General features: G+C 43.3%; 1 protein-coding gene, 1 non-coding gene and 2 pseudogenes across 2 annotated transcripts in view; 3 read left to right on the forward strand and 1 right to left on the reverse strand.

Moving 5' to 3' along the window:
* The first annotated feature begins 7,976 nt into the window (after positions 1-7,976).
* LOC122916790 lies at positions 7,977-9,298 on the forward strand (annotated as a pseudogene).
* A 3,145-nt stretch (positions 9,299-12,443) lies between these two features.
* On the reverse strand, positions 12,444-15,732 carry LOC122916791 (annotated as a pseudogene).
* Positions 14,329-14,492, forward strand: LOC122917930. Its single transcript, XR_006386542.1, has one exon. It is a non-coding gene; the product is annotated as a U1 spliceosomal RNA (small nuclear RNA).
* Positions 15,733-18,094: 2,362 nt separating the features above from the next.
* The window catches only part of JAK2 (Janus kinase 2), a 127,595-nt gene continuing 122,047 nt past the window's right edge, over positions 18,095-23,642 (forward strand). The window contains exons 1-2 of the mRNA XM_044265992.1: positions 18,095-18,530; positions 18,833-18,912. The gene's annotated coding sequence lies outside the window, so the exon portion shown is untranslated. The remainder of the gene's footprint in view (positions 18,531-18,832; positions 18,913-23,642) is intronic.

Here is a 23,642-nt window from a genome sequence, read left to right on the forward strand (position 1 = left end):
TAATTTCATCAATATTTCTAATATTTTTAAAAAGATTTTATTTATTTATTTGACAGAGAGAAATCACAAGTAGATGGAGAGGCAGGCAGAGAGAGAGAGAGGGAAGCAGGCTCCCTGCTGAGCAGAGAGCCCGATGCGGGACTCGATCCCAGGACCCTGAGATCATGACCTGAGCCGAAGGCAGCGGCTTAACCCACTGAGCCACCCAGGTGCCCCAATTTCATCAATATTTCTTAGCAGCTGCTATGTGTCAAACTTTGAGTGGTACTGGATATGCACTGGGGAATGAGACAGATATTTCTGCCTTCATGGTCTACAAGAGAGTCTTTGGGTTCTTATGCAATGAACTCTTTTTAAACCTGTCCTGCTAGACAAGATGTAGGTGGGTCGCTTGGGCTGCATCATTTTTGCAACCTTTGTAACTTATAGAACGTGGTATTAGACTTGATGATTGTCTCTAATCAGTGATCTTCTTCAACACTTTGTGATTTTAGAATTTTGGTTTAAAATTTAGAATTTAGAATTTAGAATTTGGTTTCATTTGTATTAAGTTTACCCAGTGCTATTTGCCTTGAATTCATTGCATTGTAACTTAATATAACCTGAATAAAATTATGGACTTTATATGATCTAGGCATTACATAGTAACTGCTCAAATATGCACAAGTTTAATACCTAAGAATGATTGAAGAGAAAATTGAAGTTGTACTCTTTTTAAAAAGGTTTTATTTCAATTTTAGTTAATAGAGTTGGGGCGCCTGGGTGGCTCAGTGGGTTAAGCCGCTGCCTTCAGCTCAGGTCATGATCTCAGGGTCCTGGGATCAAGTCCCACATCGGGCTCTCTGCTCAGCAGGGAGCCTGCTTCCTCCTCTCTCTCTCTCTCTCTGCCTGCCTCTCTGCCTACTTGTGATCTCTCTCTGTCAAATAAATAAATAAAATCTTTAAAAAAATTTTAGTTAATAGAGTGTAATATTAGTTTCAGGTGTACAATATAATGAATCAACATTTCCATACAATATCCAGTGCTCATCACAGAAGGGCCCTTCCTAATCCCCATCGTCTATTTAACCCATCCTCCTACCCACCTCCCCACTGGTAACCCTCAGTTTGTTCTCTGTAGTTAAGGATCTGTTTCTTGGTTTGCGTCTCCCTCTATTTTTTCCCTTTGCTTGTTTGTTTTGTTTCTTAAATTCCATATATGAGTGGCATCATATGGTATTTGTCTGTCTTTGGCTGACTTATTTAGCTTAATGTAATACTCTCTAGCTCCATCCATATTGTTGCAATTAGCAAGCGTTCATTCTTTTTTATGGCTGCATAATATTCCATTGTATAAATGTACAACATCTTCTCTATTCATCAATTGATGGACACTTGGGCTGATTCCATAATTTGGCTATTATAGATAATGCTGTTATAAACATTGGGATGTATGTATCCCTTTGATTTATTATTTTTGTATTCTTTGGTTAAATATTTAAGTGCAATTGCTAGATTATAGGGTAGTTCTATTTTTACCTTTTTGAGGAACCTCCATGCTAGACTGACTGTACCAGTTTGTATTCCCACCAACAGTACAAGAAGTTTCCCCTTTCTCCACATTCTCACCAGCACCTGTTGTTTCTTGTGTTGTTAATTTGAGCCATTCTGATGGGTGTGAGGTGATATCTCATTGTAGTGTTGATTTGTTTTCCCTGATGGTAAGTGATGTTGAACATCTTTTCATGTGCCTGTTGGCCATCTGGATGTCTTCTTTGGAAAAATGCCTCTCCATGTCTTCAGCCCATTTTTTAGTTGGATCATTCATTTTGGGGATGTTGAGTTTTCAAAGTTCTTTATATATTTTGGATACCAATTCTTTTTTTTTTTTAAAGATTTTATTTATTTATTTGACAGAGATCACAAGTAGGCAGAGAGGCAGTTAGAGAGAGAGGAGGAAGCAGGCTCCCTGCTAAGCAGAGAGCCCGATGCGGGGCTTGATCCCAGGACCCTGGGATCATGACCTGAGCCGAAAGCAGAGGCTTTAACCCACTGAGCCACACAGGCACCCTGGATACCAATTCTTTTTTTTTTTTTTAAATAAATATATATTTTTATCCCCAGGGATACAGGTCTGTGAATCGCCAGGTTTACACACTTCACAGCACTCACCAAAGCACATACCCTCCCCAATGTCCATAACCCCACTCCCATTCTCCCAACCCCCCTCCCCCCAGCAACCCTCAGTTTGTTTTGTGAGATTAAGAGTCATTTATGGTTTGTCTCCCTCCCAATCCCATCTTGTTTCATTTATTCTTCTCCTACCCACTTAAGCCCCCATGTTGCATCACCACTTCCTCATATCAGGGAGATCATATGATAGTTGTCTTTCTCCGCTTGACTTATTTCGCTAAGCATGATACGCTCTAGTTCCATCCACGTTGTCGCAAATGGCAAGATTTCGTTTCTTTTGATGGCTGCATAGTGGATACCAATCTTTATCAAATATGTCATTTGCAAATATCATCTCCTATCCAGTAGGTTGCCTTTTAGTTTTGTTGATTGTTTCCTTTACTGTGTGGAAGCTTTTTAAAAAAAGATTTATTTGTTGTTTATTTTAGAGAGAGAGAGAGAGAGCATGAGTAGGAGAGATAGACGAAGAGAGAGAGAGAGAGAGAATCTGAAACAGACTCCACGCTGAGCATAGTGCTGGATGCAGGGCTCAATCTTGACCTTGAGATCATGACCTGAGCTAAAACCAGGAGTTGGACACTTAAGCAACTTGAGTCACCCAGCCATCCCTGTGCAGAAGCTTTTTCTTTTGATGTAGTTCCAATAGTTTATTTTTGCTTTTGTTTCTCCCGTACTTCAGGAGACATACCTAAAAGGAAGTTGCTACTGCTGATTGCAAAGAGGTTACTGCCTGTGTTCTCCTCTAGGGTTTTAATGGCTCCAGGCCTCACATTTAGGTCTTTAAACCTATGTTTAAACGTTTTCAATTTATTTTTTGTATATGTGTGTTTGGTATAAGAAAGTGGTCCATTTTCTTTCTTTTGCATGTAGCTGTCCAGTTTTCCCAGACTATGTATGTTGAAGAGACTGTCTTTTTTCCATTATTCAATGAAATACATTCTTTCCTGCTTTGTCAAGGATTAACTGACCATATAGTTATGGGTTCAATTCTGGGTTTTTATTCTAGTCTGTTGATTTCTGTGTCTATTTTTGTGCCAGTACCATACTGTTTTGATCACTACAGCTTTGTAATATTACTTGAAGTCTGGAATTGTGATGCCTCCAGCTTTGCTTATCTTCTTCAAGATTGATTTGGCTATTCAGGATGTTTTGTGGTTCCGTATAAATTTTAGGATAGTTCTAGTTCTGTGAAAAATGTTGTAGTTTTGTTTTGTTTTGCTATTGGTATTTTGATAGGAACTTCATTAAATGTATAGATTGCTTTTGGGTAGCATAGACATTTTAACAATATTTGCTCTTCCAGTCTATGAGCATGGAATGTTTTTCCATTTCTTTGCATCGTCTTCAGTTTTTTTCTTAAGTGTTTTATAGTTTTCAGAGTACAGGTCTTTACCTCTTTGGTTAAGTTTATTCCTAGGTATTTTATAGTTTTTGGTGCAATTATAAATGGAATTGATTTCTTAATTTCTCTTTCTGTTGCTTTGTTACTGGTGTATAGAAATGCATTAGATTTCTGTACATTGATTTTGTATCCTATGACTTTACTGAATTCATGTATCAGTTCTAGCAGTTTTTTTGGTGGAGTCTTTGGGTTGTCTATATTTAGTTTCATGTCATCTGCAAATAGTAAAAGTTTTACTTCTTCTTTACAGTTTGGATGTCTTTTATTTCTTTTTTTCTTTTCTCTTTCTCTCTCTCTTTTTAGAGGGGGACAGGGGCAGTGGGAGAGGGAGAGAGAATCTTAATTAGGCTTTATGCCCATTTCGGAGCCTGACATGGGGCTCAGTCTCACAAGCTGAGATCAAGACCTGCGCTGAAATCAATAGTCGGTCATGCAACCACCTTAGCCTAGTGCCCCACATTTTATGTCTTTTTGTTGTCCAGCTGCTGTGGCTAGGGCTTCCAGCACCATCTAAATAACAGTGGTGAGAGTGGACACCCCTGGCTTCTTCCTGAATGTAGAGGAAAAGCTCTCAGGTCTTCCTCATTGAGGATATTAGCTTTGGGATTTTCATAGATGACCCTTATTATATTGAGGTATGTTCCTTCTAACTCTACTTTTTTGAGGGCTTTTATCATGAATGGATATTGTACTTTGTTAAATGCTTTTTCTGAATGTATTGAAAGGATCATATGATTCAATCTTTTCTTTTATTAATGTGCTGTACTATGTTGATGGATTTGTGAATAGTGAACTCAGGAATAAATCCCACTTGATCATGGTGAATGATTCTTTTAATGTATTGCTGGATTTGGTTTGCTTGTATTTTATTGGGAAATTTTGCATCGATGTCCATCTAGGTTATTGGCCTGTAGTTCTTTTGTTTAGTGGGGTCTTTGATTTGGATATCAGAGTAATGCTGGCGTCATATAATAAATTTACAAGTTTTACTCCCATTTCTATTTTTTGGAATAATTTGAGAAGAATAAGTATGAACTCTTCTTTAAATATTTGTCAGAATTCCCTTGAGAAGCCTCTGGCCCTGAACTTTTGTTTGTTGAGAGTTTTTGGATTACTGATTCAATTTCTTTGCTGGTTATCAGTCTGTTCATATTTTCCATTTCTTCCCATTTCAGTCTTGGCAGTTTATATGTTTCTAGGAATTTATCCATTTCTTCCAAGTTGTCCAATTTGTTGGCGTCTAGTTGCTCATAATCTCTTATAATTGTATTTCTGTCATGTTGGTTGTTATTCTTCCTGTCTCATTTGTGATTTCATTTATTTGGGTCCTTTCTCTTTTCTTTTTGATAAGTCTGGCTAGGGGGTTATGAATTTTATTAATTCTTTCAAAGAATCTGCTCCTGGTTTCATTAATCTGATCTATTGTTCTTTCAGTTTTGGTATCACTTATTTCTACACTAACCTTTATTATTTCATTCCTTCCTCTAGCTTTAGGCTTCTCTTGTTGTTTTTCTAGCTCTTTTAGGTGTAAGATTAGGTTGTTTATTTGAGATTTTTTCTTCTTGAGGCAGGCCTGTATTGCTATAGACTTCCCTCTTAGGATCACTTTTGCTACATCCCAAAGGTTTTAGACTTTGGGCCTTTGGACACCTAAAGATGTTTTCATTTTCATCTGTTTCCATATATTTTTAAAAATTTCTTCTTTGATTTCTTGGTTGATCTGTTCGTTGTTTTTTGGTTGATCTGTCCATGTATTTGTGGTCTTTCCAAGTTTTTTCTTGTGGTTGACTTCTAATTTCCTAGTGCTATGGTAAAAAAAGTTGGATGGTATGATTTCAGTCTTTTAAAAATTTTTTTGAGGTCTGTTTTGTGACCCAATATGTGATCTCTTCTGGAGAGTGTTCCATGTGTACCTGAAATTAATATATATCCTGCTGTTTTACGGTGGGATGTTCTGAATACGTCCATTAAATCCCTCTGGTCCAGTGTGTCATTCCAAGTCATTGTTTCTTTGTTTATTTTCTTTTCAGATTATCTATTGATGTGAGTGGTGTCTTAAAGTTTGCCACGATTATTGTGTTATTATCAATTAGTTCCTTCATGATAGCGATTAACTGTCTTATATATTTGGGTGCTTCCAGGTGGGGCATAAATATTCACAGTTGCTCTTCTTCTTGTTGGATTGTCCCCTTTATGGTTATCATCCCCTTCTCTGTCTCTTTTTACAGTCTTTGTTTTAAAGTCCATTTTGTCTGACCTAAGTATTGCTACTCTGGCTTTCTTTGGACATCTTTTTGCACAATAAGTGTTTTTTCACCCCCTCACTTTCAATCTGCAGGTGTCTTTCAGTCTAAAATCTCTCTCTCTCTCTTTTATTTTTAGAGAGACCAAGAGCACATGTGAGCGGGGTGAAGGGGCAGAGGGAGAGAGACAAAATCTTCAGCCAGGCTCCATGCTCAGCATGGTGTGGAGCCCAACACAGGCTCTATCTCACACCCCTGAGATCATGACCCTAGACAATATCAGCAGTTGGACGCTTAACCAGTGGAGCAACCCAGGCTCCACTAAAATAAGTCTCTTGTAGGCAGCGTAATGATGGGTCTTGGTTGTTTTCTTCCATTCTAACATGCTCTATCTTTTGATTAGAGCATTTAGTCCATGTACAAGTAATTATTTATAGATATATATTTATTTCAATTTTATTACTTGTTTTGTCATTGTTTCTGGAGATTTTCTCTGATCCTTTCTTGTCTTTGTCACTTTTGGTTTCTCCTTTGCACTGAAAGAGTCCCCTTTAATATCTCTTACATGGCTGATTTAGTGGTCATGAACCTCTTTAGTTTTTATTTCTCTGGGAATCTCTTTACCTCTCCTTCTATTCGGAATGATATCTTTGTTGGTTAGAGTGTTCTTGGCTGCAACTTTTTTCCTACTCAGCATGTTGAATATATCATACCACTCCCTTCTGGCTTACCACATTTCTCTCCGTCTACTTGTGATCTCTGTCTGTCAAATAAATAAATAAAATCTTTTTTAAAAAATAAGATGATAAGTATAATAGATGCATGATTCTTTCTAAATACTTTTTTACCTGTAGTGCTGTCGATTTCCAGAAAAGGCTCTGTGAGTAGTACAAGAGTTGAACTGACATATGAGTAGAAAGCACCCGAAACTATGGGGCGCCTGGGTGGCTCAGTTGGTTAGGCAGCTGCCTTCGGCTCGGGTCATGATCCCAGGGTCCTGGGATCGAGTCCCGCATGCGGCTCCTTGCTCGCCGGGGAGCCTGCTTCTTCCTCTGCCTCTGCCTGCCTCTCTGTCTGCCTGTGCTCACTCGCTCTCTCTCCCTCTGTCTCTGACAAATAAATAAATAAAATCTTTAAAAAAAAAAAAGAAAGAAAGCACCCGAAACTAAAATATTCATAGCATTAGACTGCCTGACCGAAAGAGTTTGCCTGTGGACCATTACCCCGTCATGCTTCCTTTCTGACAGATGCAGTGACAATGACAGAAAAGAAAGAAAAACCAAAGACAAACACAAGTAAACAAAAGCACCAAACGGAGAAACCAAAGAAACAGTATTTTTTTTTTTGTCAAATGAATGGTGATATCAATGTTCACTTGGAGACAGTATTCGGTGTCGATACTAGAAGAGAAAGTTATTCTCCAGGCTTTTCTCAGTTTCAGTTTGAGAAATGTAGGGGCGTTGTATTTCTATATTGCTGGAACTAAGTATCACAAACTGGGTGGCTTAAAACAACAGAAATTTATTCTTTCACAGTTCTGGAGGCTACAAGTCTGTGCACAAGCCATGCTGTGCTCTCTCTGGAGCCTTCAGAGGGGATTTCTGCCTTGCCTCTTCCAGTTTCTGCTAGTTTAAGGGGTTCCTTGGTTCAGAGCATCACTCTAGTCTCTGACTCTCTTTCCTTGGCTGTTTTCACTCTGTGTATCTGTCTTCTCCACTTCTCACATGGACACCAGTCATGGCGTAGCTGGGTGGCTCAGGTCGTGATTCAGGGGCCTGGGATTGAGCCCAGTGTCGGGCTCCCTGCTCATCAGGGAGTTTGCTTCTCCCTCTCCCTCTCTCCCTCCTCCCTCTTGTGTGCTTTCTCTCTCTCAGATAAATAAAATCTTAAAAAAAAAAAAGAAAAAAGGATGCCTTGTATTGGATTAGGGCCAATGACCTCATCTTAACTCGATTACATCTGCAAAGACCCTCTTTCCATATGAAATCACATTCCCAGTTACTGGTAGTTAGGACTTCCACATGTCTTCTTGATGGATTCAATTTGTAATTCACAATTTATAATTCCTAACTGAAGTCTGACCAGTCATTATTAACAGTTATGAAAGTAGATGACTTTTGCATACGACTTTGATTCAGTGGGCTTTCAAGCACTTCATAATGGAGCATGCAGGAGCCCCTTGCCACGCAGCCAGGCCAATCTCTGAGCAGAACCAGGGCGCCGCTGTCTACGTGGGAGGCTTGGACGGGGAGGTTGGCCAACCACGGCTGTGGGAGCTAATCCTCCAGGCAGGGCCAGTAGTCAGCTCCCGCATGCCAAAGGATGAAGTCACAGGTCAGCACCAGGCCAAGGCTTTGTGGAATTCTTGGGTGACGAGGAAGCTGACTATGCCAGGAAGATCATGAACCTGATCAAACTGTGTGGGAAGGTGGACCAGGCATCAGCTCGCAAGAACCTGGATGTGGGGCCAACGTTGTCGTTGGCAACCTGGACTCAGAGATGGATAGGAAGCTGTTTATGGTATTTCCAATGCCTTTGGGGTGATTTTGCAAATTCCAGAGATTGTGTGGGACCCTAACACAGGCAACTCCAAAGATTATGCCTTTATTAATTTTGTTTTGTTTGATGCTTTGGAAGCAGCTCTTCACGTTCTGAATGGGCATTATCTCTGTAACCGCCCTATCACTGTGTCCTATGCCTTTGAGAAGGACTCCAAGGGTCAGCACCAGGGTTCAGCAGCCGAACAACTTCTGGCAGCGCAGAACCAACCTACTCTCCCAGGCTGACTGCCCTCGTCAGCTTCTTGCAGATTGCACCCTCTCCACCTTCAACCCCCAATTCTGTGGCATCATCACTGGGATCTGGGCTTCCTCCCTCAGGAAGCCCTCCTCCTCGGTCCCTCCCACCCCCAGTGCTGCCTCCTGGAACCCTTCTACCTGGGATACCCCCAGGTAGGCCCCCATTACCTGTGTCTCCTGGGGCTGGAGGACATGGCCCACCATCATCAGGAATGCAGGGTCTGGACATCCTGGACATGGATACTCCCATCCTCACCAATTCTCACTGTATGGGATGCCCCATCCAGGGATGTCTCAGATGCAGCTGGCCTACCATGGCCCTCATGGGGCAGGACATCCCCATTCCAGGCCATCAGGCTCTGGGGGGCAGCCATCACCCCAAACCCCACCTGGAGTGCCTCATCTCGGACCTCCTCTAATAGGCATGCCTCCTGTCCCCCACCAGTGGCCTCTGTTTGGATCTCCTATGCGTCATCCAGGTCTGTGCCTCTACATGGGATGCATGGACCTCCTCCACGGATGCCCTCCATGGATACACTGGGCTTCCACGGCCCCCACCAGATGGCTACCAGTGGGGGCCCTCTCCCTCCACCCAGACCAACCCCCAGCCTCTAGTTCCCCTTGTGGTCCACTTTCAGACACTTTTCCGTAGTAATTTCTCATTCTTTTGCCTCCTGTTCTAGCTTCCCAGCGTCTTTTCAATTCTTTGGACCAATCAGAATTTCTGTAGCTCCCTACAGCTAAGGCACCAATCCTTCTCAGGCTTTTTTTTTTTTTAAGTGTAACTTTTTTTCACAGGAGTTTTTTGTTTTCCTAAATTGGTCCTAAGTGTTTTTTGGAAATGCACAGAGAAAATAAAACTAAATTCCTTGTTAAAAAACAAATAAAATACTTCATAGTCCTTCAGCTATAATAATTTCAACAATGGCCCAGAATAACATAGGTGTCTTTTTTTTAAGAAAACATATTTCAAGTCAACAAATTCAGACATGAGTCACTGTTGGGTAGCAGGTTTCCAAAAGAACTGAGGACAGAAATGTGGATAAAGTAAGACCACCCTAAAGACGGTGCTCCCCCATTACCAGCTTCCTATGCTGGGGGGAAAACACTGGCTTTCCCTTTGACCAACTCTCATCGTGCAGAGGTAAAGAAGTGTAGCCTCCAGACCTTACTTAGAAAGAGAAGGCATGGAGGGAGAGATGGGGACAGGGAGGGGTCTCTTTGTTGAGCAAATATACTTAAGGACAAATTATAGACATTGGGGGTAGGTAGACGTTAAAGTTGAGAACTGCTTTCGGCAGCATTTTTTTTTGTCCCACTATGTATTTCGTAGGTAAAATTGAAATACACAGTATTTAAACATACAGTAAGATGTTTTAATATTAAATTAGATTTCCCTTGGGTCAATAGTTTAACTGAAGTGGAGTGACCACAGCAATTACTATAGCTATGGCCCAGAAGATTCACAAAATTCAGTTATAGAGAAAGTTGGATGGAGTGAGTGAGAAGAGAAAACCCAACAACCCTGAAGGGAGTGATGATTTGGAAGAGGAGGTGAGGGTGAGGAAAGTTTCTCTGTAAGATGTAGCCACCCTGCTCAAAGATAGCTTATTTTTGGCTAACCAAAATTACATGGGTTCCTGTAATGTCTCAGATTGTGACTGATCCTTACATAGTTATGCTTGGCTCCTTCATTGGAGATAGACTTGAGAATTTGTGGGTAAATTGGATTTTTAAAAGTTGTACATCTTCTCTCTTGGGATTTGAGAGAATATTTCTTGTTTCTCTTCGCATCGGTGTGCTGTAGTATCGGTCTCCTTCAGGTTATTTTGCAGCAAGTACTCTACGCTAGTAGATCTAGCTTAAGTAAAAAGGAGAAATTTGTCATAAGGAAATATTTTCAAGATACCAAATACAGGAAGTTTCTTTGGGCCTTAGAAGGAAGAGGAAACCGAAACATGATGAAGACTCTTTGTTGGTGTATTTCTCTCTTTTTCTCTGTCCTGTCTTAGATCTGTGTTAATCTCCGCCACCCCACCCCCACCCCCAGCAAATCAGGCTTCTGTGCAACTCCATGTACATAAAGATGGCCACACCACAATGGCAGATTTAACTTTAGAGCATAGGAAGCAAATAAAGGACAAGAGAAGTCCGAGCAACTGTCTTTGAATCCCAGTTTGGGCTTCTCCGAAAGGGAGACCTTGATTGGCTCAGCTTGCGTCAGGTGACAACTCATGCCGCCGTCAATGGATGTGGGGGCTGGGTCATGAACAATAAGGGGCCAGAGGCTGGCTATTCTGGGTGAAGAGGACCATTCTTAGAGAAAGAGGGCAGAATCCATAATCTAAATAAGAACTAAGGAATTAATGCTCTGTAAACAAAAAATTATGCCAGGGGAATTTTTGTTTTTAAGAGTGAATCATGATATGACTCCTTTTATAAAGAAAAATATTTTTAGTGAATTGCTAACTATACCCTTGTTTTAAGTAAAACAGTTTCAGTAGAGCATAATTATAATAGACACTTTGCATATTTCACCAATTAATTATCCTCACTTGAAGAAGGTTATTAATTCCTTGTTTACAGAGGGGAAAATTTTGGTTTTCCTACACCAAAGTTCAATGTATCTGGTTATCTCAAGGAAGGAGGGATCTGTTTGCTAGGAACACCTTGATCTTTGGGACTCTAAGGAAGGATGAGAGATCAGGGATATGCTGAAGTACGAGGAGGTTTTCGACTCCCTCCACCCCCAGAGCTAAGCAAACTTTGAAATGAATGATTCTAAAATATCTGGATGGTTCAAAGCTTGTCTGTTTATCTGATTCACACTCCGGCCTTTGCCTTTCTGTTTGTATTACTAGACGAGGAATAAATCAGCCTCTTTCCATAGCTTCCTCCCTTGCCTTCAGAAAAGTACTCTTCCCTATCTTGGAAAGAAACAAAGCAACTCCCCATCGATCCCCAACCATTTGCTTGACCTGTTTCCCTTTCCAAGGATTTTTCTGTGTCTTTTTTTGCTCTCACTTTTCTCTCTCTCTCTCTTTTTAAAAGATTTTATTTATTTACTTGTCAGAGAGAGAGAGCAGCAGGCTGAACAGGCAGAGCAGGCAGAGAGAGAAGCAGGCTCCCACCAAGCAAGGAGCCCTATATGGGACTCAATCCCAGGACCCTGGGATTATGACCTGATCCTTGAAGGCAGATGCCCAACCCACTGAGCCAACCAGGTGTCCTTTTTTTTGCTCCTCTTAAGAATGATGTTTTTATTATTTCATCATTTAATGCATAGTTTTTTTGGTTGTATTTGGTTTTTTACCCAAATGAATCTTTTTTTTTTTCTCATTAAACTTTTGTTTTAATGGGTCTCAAAATTCTGTGACTGACTTTTGGTCAAGTTGTTTCCATTAAAAAGTACTAATTTTAAAAACTAAGAACTTAAAAACTGCCACACACACAAAAAAACAAATGGTCTGCAAAACAGTCTTTCCTTCTGAAGATTTTATGATGCATTATTATCATTAACCAGTCTTCTACTATTAAAATTAAATGGCCAGTTGAGGGCACCTGGGTGGCTCAGTGGGTTAAGCCGCTGCCTTCAGCTCGGGTCATGATCTCAGGGTCCTGGGATCGAGTCCCGCATCGGGCTCTCTGCTCGGCAGGGAGCCTGCTTCCTCCTCTCTCTCTCTCTCTCTCTCTCTCTCTGCCTGCCTCTCTGCCTACTTGTGATCTCTCTCTGTCAAATAAATAATAAAAAAAAAATGGCCAGTTGATGCAAACAGTTCTGAGACTGTTCTTCCACAACTGATTAAGATGAGGTTGGCAAGTATTGGGGATAATATTCATTTAGCCTTCTCAGCTTTCTGGACAGACTTGGTGACCTTTCCAGCTCAACTGCCTTCTTGTCCACTGCTTTGATGACACCCACAGCATGGACAGCAAAACGGACTAGAGGAGGATAGTCAGAGAAGGTCTCATCACACACAGGCTTTCCAGAAACCATATCAACAATGGCGGCATCACCAGACTTCAAGAACTTGGGACCATCTTCCAGCTTTATTCCAGAATGACAATCTATCTTCTCCTTCAGCTCAGCAAACTTGCAAGCAATGTGAGCTGTGTGACAATCTAGCACAGGTACATCCCCAGCACTGATATGGCCTGGATGGTTCAGGATAATCACCTGAGCCATGAAGCCAGCTTCTTCCATTGGTGGATCATTTTTACTGTCATCAGCCAGATTGCCACGACAGACATCTTTGGCAGATATGTTCTTGACATTGAAGCCCATGTTGTCCCCAGGAAGAGCCTCACGGAGAGCTTCATGGTGCATTTCAGTGGACTTTACTTCAGTTGTAACATTGACTGGAGCAAAGTTGATTACCATGCCAGGTTTAAGAACACCAGTCTCTGCTTGGCCCACAGGGACAGTACCAATACCACCAATTTTGTAGACGCCCTGGAGAGGCAGACACAAGGGCTTGTCAGTTGGATGAGTTGGTGGCAGAATGCAATCCAGAGCTTCAAGCAGCGTGCTTCCACTGGCGTTCCCATCTTTACGGGTGACAATCTAGCATAAATGCTACTGTGTCAGAGTTGTAGCCAATTTTCTAAATGTAGATGCTGACTTCCTTAACAATTTCCTCATATCTCTTCTGGCTATAGGATGACTCAGTGGAATCCATTTTGTTAACACCAACAATTAGCTGTTTTACACCCAGTGTGTAAGCCAGAAGGGCACGCTCACGGGTCTGCCTGTTCTTGGAGATACCTGCTTCAAATTCACCAGCACCAGCAGTGACAATCAGGACAGCACAGTGAGCCTGAGATGTGCCTGTTATCATGTTTTCGATAAGTCTTTATGTCCTGGGGCATCAATGATGGTCACATAGTACTTGCTGGTCTTAAATTTGTACAGGCAGATAGCAATGGTGATACCACGTTCATGTTCAGCTTTCAGTTTATCCAAGACCCAGGCATACTTGAAGGAACCCTTTCCCTTCTCGGCAGCCTCCTTCTCAGATTTTTTGATAGTTCTTTTGTCGATCTCACCACATTTGTAGATCAGATGGCCAGGAGTAGTAAACTTGCCCGAATCTATGTGTCCAATGACGACGATGTTAATGCGAGTCTTTTCTTTCCCCTTTTGGTTTAGGTTGAGCAGTGGTTTTCACAACACCGGTGTCCTGGCAACAAACCCGTTGTGAAAAAGCCCAAATGTAAGTCTTTGCATTTATCTCTGTTAAAACTCGGTCCTTACTGAGGTGCCTGGGTGGCTCAGTGGATTAAAGCCTCTGCCTTCAGCCCAGGTCGTGATCCCAGGGTCCTGTCCTGGGATTGAGCCCCACATCGGGCTCTCTGCTCAGCAGGGAGCCTGCTTCCCCCACCCCCCGCCCCTTTTCTCTCTCTGCCGGCCTCTCTGCCTACTTGTGATCTCTGTCTGTCAAATAAATAAAATAAAATCTTAAAAAAAAAAAACAAAAAACAAACTCGGTCCTTATCATTACAGCCCACACAGTTCTGTTGAATGTGATAGATTGTGACAAAGGCTTCAGGATTACTAATAAAATCCAACATAGTTCTCATACCTCCCAGCCTGCTGATATCTGTAAATTGACCTTACCACAACTCTAATATGCATTTAATAGCTATGCTAAGGGTTTAAAAATACTTTTTCATCTAATCTTCCTTGGCCACGTCTTTTCAACCTTGCCTTTGCATACTTACCTGGCAGGGGAGATACTATGATCACGAAGGTGGTTTTCCCAGGGCGAGGCTTATCCATTGCACTCCGGATGTGCTGACCCCTGCGATTTCCCCAAATGTGGGAAACTCGACTGCATAATTTGTGGTAGTGGGGGACTGCGTTCGTGCTTTCCCCTGGTAAAAAAAAAAAAAAAAAAAAAAAAAAAAAACCACCTAAGATCTTTACAGAGACACAATAGCCAAAACCCCATCTGACAACATTGTCACGGTGTTGCTGTAGAGGTGGTTTTGGAGAGCAGTAGCGAGACCCACTGCTGCCATGTTCTGCTGCAGTGGAAGGACAGGATCTTAGTGGGTGCCACACACTGCCCCATAAAGGTGACAATTAGCTGCTAATTTTTACTTTTAGATATGGCCATATAATCAGTTTTGAATCAAAATAAATCCTCCAACCCACATTTCTTCTTTCTCATAGTGTGTGAAAGAATGTCATGAAAGACTTGGTAAAATTTGTTCTCTTGGGCACCTGAGTGTCTCAGTTGGTTAAGCCTCCGGCTCTTGATTTCAACTCAGACCATGATCTTGGGGTAATGGGATCCAGCCTCATGTCGGGCTCTGCACTGGGCATGGAACCTTCTTAAGATTCTCTTCCACTTCCTCTGCCCCACTACCCCACTGCCCCACACTCTCTCTCTAAAAGAAAAAAAAAATTGTTCTCTTGGAATTCTTTTTTATCGTTATCAAAAATAAGGGTATCTTTCTGAAATGTTTGCCCTGGGAGCAGCTTTCTAGCTATGCCACTACCAGGGATCACATAAAGAGCTAAAAAAATTCTCTACAGGGTGAAAAGAGCTCAACATTCGAGGGGAATATTGACTTAAAAATCATACTGTCTTAGTGAGAAGAGAGGTTTCCACTCTCTGAATGACCCTAAACAAGTCACTTTATCTCTCTGGGCAGGCAGATAAATTTCTCAATTCTATAAACCTAAGAATTTTTCTTTTCTTTTCAGTTCACCTGTCTTCCATATCCAAATCACTTTTATTAAAAAAAAAAAAAAAAAAAAAGTCCCTTTGTAGAGGCTGCTTTCTGGCAAACAGGATTGAGCAATGGAATGTAGAGAAGGTCCAAAATAGCCAGAGGCCCTAACTGACCAATAGGCTATTTACATGTAGGCACAATTACCAAGAAAAGGAGAATTCCATATGTTGCCATACCTCTTTATCTTCCCCCTTTGAAAAATGGCCCCCACCCACTACCTGGTTGCAGACAGCCCCTCCATGGCTATCCTGCACACAGCTCCCTCTGTGTGTATTCGGTAAACTTCTATCTCCTTTGTTCTGCATTGGGTGAACTCTTTCGCCTTCTGAGCCCCTGGATCCCACCTGATCTTCACCCTGCATTTCGGGGCCCCCATCCTGTCAAGAGACACCCATTTAGACACCACACCTTCCCCCACAAGGAATTCTGAATATTCACTTTTTCCTTCCTGCAAACAGGCAGTGGCTGGTAACAGGCACCATGTCTGGTTGAATAAATAAGTATTATAAAATATAGAAATATAAAATTATAGATTATAGCAATATAGAAATATCGCTCATTGCAGTGAATACCTCTGCACTGTTTCAGAGCTCATAAAACAGGCATTTTTTTTCTCACAAAAGCGAATGTTTCCATTTCCACAATTCAGGTAGATGATTGTAATCTTAGCTGTGACATGAAGGACAACTCTGCCATTTTATCTTTTTTGTGTGGGTCTGTGTTCTGGTTTCTACTCCAGTAACAGTTTTCATTTTCAGGAAAAGGGAACTTGCATGGTGGTTGTTGGCTTGTGATCTCGGCCTTTATATTCTAAGCAGATTTTAGATTTGCCATTGACTCACAACTATTTTTGATTCCTTTTTAGATATTAAAAATAAGGAGTCTCCAGCATATTTTGCTTGTAAAACAGTAGCCATAGGAACGCAATTTTCCCTCCCTCTTATGAGAAAACGTAAATCCCTCCCTCTTATGAGAAAACAAGAGCTGTAGTTCACTATTTACTTTGAAGGAGTCAGTATGAATTCAAGTCATTTCCTATCCTGCTATCATCTGCTCAAAGACCTTTTGCAATGGGTCTTATGTAAGATGGAATGCAAGAGTTGCATTGGTGAGTTGGTTTAAAGAAATCATTAAATTCCAGTTAGACCTGAATCTCAGCATCATTTGTGAATAGAGAAACAGGTATAAATGCATCAAATGTTTCAGAGAGAGACATTGGGGAGGGTATGTGCTTTTGGGTAAATTGGAAGGGGAGGTGAACCATGAGAGACTATGGACTCTGAAAAACAATCTGAGGGGTTTGAAGTGGCGGGGGGGGGGGTGGGAGGTTGGGGTACCAGGTGGTGGGTATTATAGAGGGCACGGCTTGCATGGAGCACTGGGTGTGGTGAAAAAATAATGAAAACTGTTTTTCTGAAAATAAATAAATTGGAAAAAAAATGTTTCAGAGAGAAAGAGGGCTAATAAGTGAGAAAGACCGTACATAGTTGGGTCCCAGGCTACTCCTTTGGACTCATCTTTTTCCACTGCCCTCTCCTTCACTGTCCTCCAGACCACATTGACCTCTTTCCTGGTCCTTCTCAAGCTCATTCCTTTTTCAGGGTCTTTGCCTTTGTTAGTCCCTCCGCCTGAAACTCTCTTCTCATGTAGTCACACGACGGGCTCATTTTCATCCTTCACATCTCTGCTCAGATGTCACTTATTCTGAGAGGTCTCTCCTGGCCACCCTCACTAAAATAGTACACTGCTTCCTCACTTTCTACTCCTTTACTTTGTATTATTTTTCTTAAGTGCAATTATATACTGGTATATGATACAAAGTATATTTGTCACTTTTATCCGAATATATGCTCCAGTAGAGCAAGTAGAATGCGCGTTGCAATTACATAGCAGCAACCTCGGAGCCCTTGCAGCCCAGCACCTGGTAGATGCTCTGCGAATATTCGTTGAACGAATGAATGGGGCTTTGGGGAGGCGGTGGGCTCTTTCTCCTCATTCGCTGGGTCTCGTCGCCAATCGGCAAGCAGCTGGGCGCCTCGTCCCACCCTCCCCCTTTTCTTGGATTGGAGCCAGGCGCTCGGGATTGCACCTGCACAAAACAGCGCCTGTCAATGTTGCCCCAACCCTCGGCGCCACTTCCCCTCGGCCTAGAGGCCTGGACTGGGGAAGAACAGGTTTGCCGGACGCGAACGTGGAAGCGAAAGCAGAAGAGGAACCAACAGCAGGGCACGGGAGGATGGCGCTGTGGCGCCAGGCTGCGTGCAGGGGGCGCCTTCCCGACCGGGCTGACTCATTCCCAGCCGCCTCCACGGCGGGCGGCGGCCACACACACGCCCTTCTGGGGAGGGCCCGGCGCCGGGCTCCTGGGGACTGTGGGGCCCAGGTAGCCAGCTCCGGCTCCATTTCCCACGCGCGTTCTCCCGGGGGACGGCACGGGACTCTCCGCGCGCTCCCGCCAACTTCCCGAGAAGCCCAGGTTGTGCACAGCCTGCCTCTGCCTGCCCTGCCTGGGAGAAGGGCAGCGCGGCGGCTCGGCGCACGCACGCACGCGCAGTCGGGGGAGGAGGTGCGCGGTTGGGTCCCGCCCCCGCCGGTCCCGCCCCCGCCGGTCCCGAGGGTCCGCCTCAGTCAGCAGTGAACCGTCCGCCTGAGTGGAGGCCGACGCCGACGCAAATAGAGCTTCCGAGTCAGTGTCGCCTGAGGCACTGAGAAGATGGGGTGGCCCGGGAGAGGGCGGAGACGACGCCTGTGACGACAGGCTTCCTGGCTGCCCAAAGTGGGAGTGGTGTGCGCTGGAGGAAGGAGAGAGGAAGAGAAGCCGAAGGGGGTAGCGGCGGCCGCGGCCAACGGCTTCCCTCAGCTCTGACAGGCTGGGCCGGCGCCCGGCGCGCTCGGGAGCTGGTGCCGCCGCCTCGGCCGCTCGGCCCCCGGGCCCGGACTCGCGGCGCGCATCGGGGCGGAGAGCTGCTCGCGGGGACAGGCCCGGGGCTCACCGCCCAGGGATGTGAGTGGGAGCCGACTCGGCGCGGGAGGGCCCGGGAGGGCCCAGCCTGGCGGACGCCTGGACCCCTGCCCACGCCGGGGGCTCCGCGGATCTCGGCCCGCCGCGGGCGCTGGTCGGAGCAGTCCCTGCGGGCCTGGGGGCGCGTGCTCGCCGCGGGATCGGTGCAGCTGGTGCGTGCGATCGCTGCTTGGCCTCCGGGTGGGGAGGCAGCGGGCGTCGGTACACCTCCCTCCCACCCTCTAGCCGCCGCTCTGCCCCTGCTGGGGCAGTAAAGTTCTCGGCAAAAAGCCTTCCTCGCGGGAGGGGAAGCCGGCAGCGGCGTGTTTCGCTGTTTGCATCCCTGTGTGCCTCGTATCCGCCTTCCCTCTCCCCTGACTGCTCTTTAAAATGTTCTAGACGTCGGGATGGCCGAGAGGAGAGCATCTATTTCCCCGGGATTTCTGCGGTAATAACGGTTGCTGCTTTTTTTTAGGTTTCAGAACCTGGCGAGGGAACAAGATGTGAACTGTTGCGCTCCTGAAGAAAAAGGCCCTTCCTCCCCTTCTCGCGAAGGTGGGTTTGCGATCCTGGCGGCGGGGCTGTGCGGCGGCGGGGAAGGCGAGTGTGGGGAACCCGGAGTGCCTGCGTAGGACGGCCGGGAGCGTGTGTCGACAGGCCGGGCTCCTTGTGGTTTGGCCTCTGAAAATGGCAGCGCCGAACTTAGAATGTTGGTCCGGGAGGGCGATTCGGGGGTGTTTACTGTTGCCCGCTCGGATCCTTTAAGAGATACCGCTGCTTCTTTCTCCTCTGATCATACAAGTAACAAGGCTTTGCAGAAGAAGCGTCGCCAGTGACTCTTTCTCCTCGAGCAGCCAGAGATTGTTAATCTTTCAAGGAGGAGCGTTTTCAAGGAATAAGGGATACCAAGTGAGAGAACACGTTAGCTCTTCGTGCTGGGCTTTCTGCTACCACGCTGAGTGCTTCCTGGGTGGTTTTATCTGCCCAAGTTTGCTGTGTCGGTTGAATGTACCCACTTTGCTTTCCGGTGGTGGTTAATCCGTCAGGAGAGATTCCTTTTCTTTGAATGAAAGGACAGAAGCGGCTGAGTATGTCATAGAGGGAAGGAGAAATGTGGAGAAGGAAAACTAGAAGTGGGAATTAGAGAGATGACAATTGCTTTTGGTTTCTTAATAGGTTGTACAAGTGAGTCGTTGCTAATGCAGATATTCTGTGCAACACCCAGCACATTTGAAGATGAATAATCACCTTTTGACCTGTCTTTCCCCACCCCACTCACCTTTTATCACGAGTGTGGACATCACTAGCTTGCACGTGCACCATGTCTGTTAGAGAAACACCCGCAAACTGGATGTGCCCAACACTTGCCTTAATAGTACGTGTACTTACCCGTAGAGGAAAGTTACAGTATTTGCTGACTACATGAGAGTGTGAAGCTTTGTTTTTGCTCGAACTGAATGTCCTGTGTTTGGAGTTCATAGCATGTTAAAATTAAAATTAAAGGAAACAGTAGTTTGTTTTGTATAGTGGGTTTTCCTAGTGACAGAGACAGGTTTCTCAGTTATGGGAAGCGAACATGATGTCTTTTCTCTACTTCACCTGGCTGTCGCTGAAAGGTGGGATGCTTTTGAGGCAGAATAGGGAAGCACATTGGCTCTGGAGTCAGATCTGGGTTTGAATCCTGGTGTTCCTGCCCCTTAATAGTCGTATTATTTAAAATGTCTTTGAGCCCCGCTTTTCTTAAAAGGTTGCTGTGAGGATCAGTAAGATTGTGCAGGGGAATGCTTGGCTACTATTATGGGTCGGGCAGGCAAAGGAGATTTAGAGAAGGGTAATATCACTCTGCACAAGGTGGTCTGCCAGGGACCAGTGATTCTTCCTCTTTAGTAGAAGGAGAAAAAGCACTTACAGTTCTTGAACTGGTCAACTAGGTCTTCTTAGAGCCTTTTTATGGGAAGGTTCCATTCTTTTTTTTTTTTTTTTTTTTTAAGATTTTATTTATTTATTTGACAGACAGATCACATAGGCAGAGAGGCAGGCAGAGAGAGAGGAGGAAGCAGGCTCTCGGCTGAGCAGAGAGCCCGATGTAGGGCTGGATCCCAGGACCTGGGATCATGACCTGAGCCGAAGGCAGAGGCTTTAACCCACTGAGCCACTCAGGCGCCCCGGAAGTTTCCATTCTTATCTCTACTTGACCACCCCACCCCCATTGTGTGACCTCTACCAACTATTGTGCTGCCCTCTTGTGGTTAGCTGTGCTAAGAACTCTCTTCTGCTCCTCCCCTCTTAAATTTTGTTTTCCCTCTTTTTAGGCCCCTTGCCTTTGCTCCCAGTTTCCCAAACTGTGTGCTGAGGTGCCCAAGAGAAGCAGTGAACTCAGGCTTGGAATTATTAGTTCGAGGTAGTTCACAGTTTCAATGTTAAATTGACAAATTCTTTTCTACAATTTGAAAGCTGTTTTTTTTTTTTTTTGTTTTGTTTTGTTTTTAAGAAGTTGCTCTGGTAAAAAGCAATTACTGTATGAGGATCAGTGTGATACAGGAAATGAGAGTGTGATGTTGTTCAGTCTGATTCCAAGAAGTTGTACAAGGCCAGACAAGAACTAAGTTGTAAGGATATTAAATAGCTTGAATTCACCTACTCAAGTATTCATACCATTCAACAGGAGTGCTGTGAAAATATTACTAAAACTAAGAATTCCCTGAATGGAGAAAGTTTGGGAACCCTTGCCTTAGCTTTTTGGTTGACTTTTCTGATACGAACAAAATTTTTTTAAATGGAAAAACTGCATTTTTTTTTAATGTTGGTCACTAACTGATTCCTGTCCCCACCAGAAGTATTGATATAGTTATTGATTAAAATTATTGATGCAAAGCCAGTACCAGCTGATCATGGCTTAGTATATTTCCTCTCCTATTTAATATCTTTATAACATCTGCCTAGTTCTTTCATTTTATTTTATTTTTTTAAAGACTTTATTTATTTGGCACAGAGAGAGAGAGCGAGTGAGCGAGAGAGAGTGAGCGTGTGCACAAGCAGGGGGAGTGGCAGGCAGGACAGAAGCGGGCTCCCTGCTGAGAACCCCAGGATCATGACCTGAGCAGAAGGCAGATGCTTAACCACTGAGCCACCCAAGCACCCCTAGTTCTTTCATTTTAAAACAAATTCTGTTGCTGGGGCACCTGAGTGGCTCAGTTGTTAAGTACCTGCCTTCAGCTCAGGGTCCTGGGATCTAGCCGGCATTTGGCTCCCTGCTCAGCTGGAAGCCTGCTTCTCCTTCTCCCACTCCCCCTGCTTGTGTTTCCTTCCTCATTCTTGTTTCTCTGTCAAATAAATAAATAAATAAAATCTTAAGACAAACAAACAAACAAAAACAAATTCTATTGCTCACTTGTTATTCTGGTCACTTCCTGGTTATTCCAGGCCTGCTTTTCTAGTATTTTGAATGTCTTCTTAAACTCACTATGCCCCAAATGAAAAATCATCATTTTTATACCCCTTTGGAATTTCCTTCTCTCCTGATCATATAGATTTAAATTAGGTATCATCTGGGATGCCTGGGTGGCTCAGTCAGCTAAGTGTCTCCCTTCAGCTCAGGTCATGATCCCAGGGTCCTGGGATCAAGTCCCACATCAGGCTCCCTGTTCAGCAGAGAGCCCACTTCTCCCTCTCTCTCTCTGCCTCCCACTCCCCCTGCTTGTATGCTCTCTTTTGGTCAAATAAATAGATAAAATCTTTAAAAAATAATAAATTAGGTATCATCTTTACCTCTTTCATTCACCTCTTGTGTTAACCCATTCAACATGTCCTGTCCATATTTCTTTTCTCCCTCACAGCTCTGCTTACCTACTTTACCACCAGGACTTATTTCCTCAGCCTCGAATATTGAAAGTCATATCAGCGTCTCAGAATCCAGCATCTCTTTCTTCTGTTTATCCACTATAAAAATGTCACTAATATTCCTTATTGTGGCATTCTTTTGTCCCCAGATCTTCAGTGGCTTCACACACTCTACTTGTTAAATTAACTCTCTCTTCTTGGCTCTCAGGAGACTTGGTCATTATTCCCCGCCCTATTTGTTTGGTCTTTAAGGAACCTCAATTAGCATTCTCTGCTGTAGTCTTTCAAGCCACTTTCTACATTTTCTGATAATAGTTATGCTTATTTCAGCTTTTAACTTCCATTTATGTTTTCCATCCTTTTTCCACCTAGCCCAGTTCTGCTTTTGTACCACTCACTATTATAACAAAGTAGGGCCTCAGTCTCATCCAAAAACTTGAGGATGACTGTAGTACTTTTTCCATAGGGTTGTAATGAGAATGAAGTGAATTAATAAATGAAAAGTCTTTAAGACCGGTGTCTGACACATTAAACACATTTTAAGTTTTAGCTTTTATTATTGTAATTATTAATTTATTAAATATTAATAATCATCATTATTATTACTACTATTACTATGGCTATACTCTCAGTTAAAATTCTTCCTCATTTCTGAAACTGTTTCTCACTACATACTGCTTTTTCCTTTCTATATTTCTGCTGTTCTTTTACGTCACAGAGGATCTTCACGTAGTTTATTTATGTATCCTGATTTGGTAGTTTGATAATTATTTCCCTAGTGTTAACCTTATCTTTTCTAGTTGGTTGTATATACTTTGAGGAACACATACGCATGTGAGTGCTGAACACATGAGGAGCTTTCAGGAAGTGCTGTGTATTAGAAAGGAGCTTTAGTCAGTCACCACACAAATACTTATTAATATCTACAATGTAGAAGGTACTTTGTTATGTCCAAAGAGATGCAGAAAGATATAAAATAGGTTCCTTTCATTGATAACTTAAAATGCAATTTGGAAGATAAGGTAAATAATAAAAATTATGGATATTTGAGATGACTTAGAGTTGAAGCGGGCAGGGAAGGCTCCAGAGAGGAGGTAAAATCAAAACTTGGCATGGTTTTATTTTGCATAAGAAGAAGGACCTTGTACAGGTGGTAAACAGAAGCAAAATATGGACAACATTTTCAGAGAACAGTACATAAAACAATTTGAAATGAAGGTTTATTTGGTAGGGTAGTAAGAAATCAGGTTGATAATAGAGATTGGAATTAGATTATGGATGCCTCTAAGTGCTACCATGGGAAGAATGTACGTTGCTCCATAGGTAACAGAGAAACTTTAAAAGTTTGGATTGAGAAAGAGCATGCTAAAGGAGTATTTTAGGAAAAACTGTGGTACCAGTGCTATGTATGAATTGGAAAGAGAAGTGATAGAGCTGGGAAAATA

This window comes from Neovison vison, chromosome 9, assembly GCF_020171115.1.
Source record: "Neovison vison isolate M4711 chromosome 9, ASM_NN_V1, whole genome shotgun sequence".
In the NCBI taxonomy this organism is placed as follows: domain Eukaryota; kingdom Metazoa; phylum Chordata; class Mammalia; order Carnivora; family Mustelidae; genus Neogale; species Neogale vison.